We start from the raw sequence: 2,523 nt of genomic DNA, 5'->3' as shown, positions 1-2,523 counted from the left end.
GTGTCCATTGTAAAAACTACTTTTGAAAGGTGAAACAATCAAATCTATGCATGCCATCCACTGTTAAGTCTTATTGTTTAAACTGATTGGACAGAAAATTGCAGTATTGTAACATGTTGGTAAGTTCTGGGTTTGCAGTTACAATGCTATGCTTTGTCTAAGTCTGTTGTTCTGGTGTTACCCTCATATCACATGTGAAGGGTCGGTCTGCGGACAGAGAGTGGTGGACCTTCCCTGAATTTACATAGTTTCGTCACATGCGATCTGTCTGGTAAATGTAATCGAAATGAACTTATATAGGCTGTGTGCTGCTAATAAGAAGCTGCCAGGACATGTCAGTGGGAGCAGCTGTACGCTACATGTGTTCGTACTGCTCTAACAGGCTGCAGCTAGAAACAATGTAAAATGAAAGATGTAAGACTCTAATGCAAAGCTCTTTGGAGAAGGTTTTTTTTTAGGAAATTTTAAAATATCCACATGATGATTCTCAAACTTCACTCACCTACATACCAACAAGTCACTTTGACTGTTACAATGCTTCGTCACATCATGTGAACAACAAGAGGCTGACTTCTGACTTAATAATGAAACATAAAACAGACATTAAGACATTTAGCCTTTTATTCCTTAACTATGTGATTTCTGCACACACGCTGAATGACAGATTAAAAGTAGACTGCTAACGCAAGATCTTGGGTCTTCTGTAGCCTGTTAAAGTCTGAGCTAAATCAAGTTATTGGATTGTTTTTGCTGAACAAAAGGTGAACAGGTCACAGGTAGAGAGTGCTCGGTATCAGCTGCGATGGTCTCGCTTTCAGTCTTGCTGCGGTCGGTGCACTGCAGTTGGACACGGCACAAGATAATACGTATCACAGCAAATCATCTGTAATGGCTTGGAGGAGGCTCAGTTTTCAATTAATTTACCCCTCATTGTGTTACAGTGCATCAGCAAAACAGCTAATCACCGGGACCACTACTGACCCAAATTTGTTGCCACAACGCATGCACAAGCACAAAGAAACACACCCACACACACACACATCCTCATTTATCTGACTTCGTAGTCAAAATGTGTTCCCAAGCCTCTCAGCTTAACCGTTACATGTACATGCCAAATCCTAAACCTAAGTGTCTTACTCGAACACACACTCAGCTGTACCCGTCTGACCACACAGAGCATGTCATAAGCCTCTGTGCTTTTGCTTGTGGGCAGCAGAAAGTGCTGTAATGAGACAAGTGACGTCCAATACAGAATCTTTATAACTACTTTCTGTGTTATTTTGAAACCACTCCATGTCGATGTTTAACAATCACAACCCAGTCTCACGAGAGAATGGGAAATAGTCTCAAATAAGAAAACTTTCTGTCTGTGCTGATGAACACCATTCAGCATCTTTTTTTTTGGTGCCACTGCACGTTACTTTCTCTCCCCTCTTCTCTTCTATTCTCTTCTCTTTATTTAATATATTTTAGTAGGGTGATTGATTTTTGTGTCTGACACATTTTATTTTATCACTTGGCTACCATTAATCCAGGAAAATATGTTATTACACTGGCTGTTGTAATGCAAATCATGATGTTTTCCCAACCTAGATCAATTGAGATTGATCTAAATGTCAAATCTTAACCAAGTAGTTTGTAATATATAAAACTGCGAGTAAAAGCCCATAGAACCCTAAAATAGTGTTTCAAAGCCAACCTACGATAACACATCAGTGGCTGGTATGGAAACTCAGCCCTTTGGCTTGATAGTCATGGTTAAAGGCAGGGTAGGGGATCTTTTTCTGGAACATTTTTTTACATATTGCTTGAAATACTCTTCACACCCCCATTGCAACCAATTAATTAAAAGTTTTGACACAAATATGAAAAGTTTTAGTGGCCTCTAGAACGTACAATCTAGGAAAAACAGTAGCCTATCCAATCATTGTGAACGGACCGTTCACAATGATTGGATACTGATGCCGTCTATCAAACTGCAATCTGCTCCTCCCTCCCCCTCCTTCTCCCTGTGCGCGTACCCTGCTCCGTGAACGTCCAGAAGCTTGGCAGGAAGCTAAACTAGAGCCAGCTTGGCTAGCACCTAGCATTATCAAACGTATAGTTAGCATATACTAAATACTAAATACTAAATACGGCAACGATCGATGCTTGCTGTCAGAACAGCGCTCGTGCACCTTCGTGCTCGTGCGCGTTCATGTACTCTAGAGGCGTGCCTTCGGGGGGAAAGTGAAGAAAAGGGTTGGGACTTTTTACCTGTGTATTTTCAAAATGCAGCTTCGCTGGACTCAAAATCCAGGATCTCCTACCCTACCTTTAAACTCCGTCCTCCAGCCCATCCTAACTCAAAATGTAGCTTTGGTTAACTGTTGCATTTGTTTAAATGCAACAGTCATTCTGTGATAATTTCATGAAATTTAGTGACACTCTGTTCCTCTCTGGAATCATTATCAGCACAAAAGAAACCAACCATTATCAAATGTGTTGTCTTACATTGTATGTTTATGCAAAGTCTAGCTTCCT

Source organism: Odontesthes bonariensis, chromosome 15 (genome assembly GCF_027942865.1).
Source record: "Odontesthes bonariensis isolate fOdoBon6 chromosome 15, fOdoBon6.hap1, whole genome shotgun sequence".
In the NCBI taxonomy this organism is placed as follows: Eukaryota; Metazoa; Chordata; class Actinopteri; order Atheriniformes; family Atherinopsidae; genus Odontesthes; species Odontesthes bonariensis.
The sequence above is the reverse complement of the archived record's forward strand: the minus strand, read 5'-3'. Positions refer to the sequence as shown.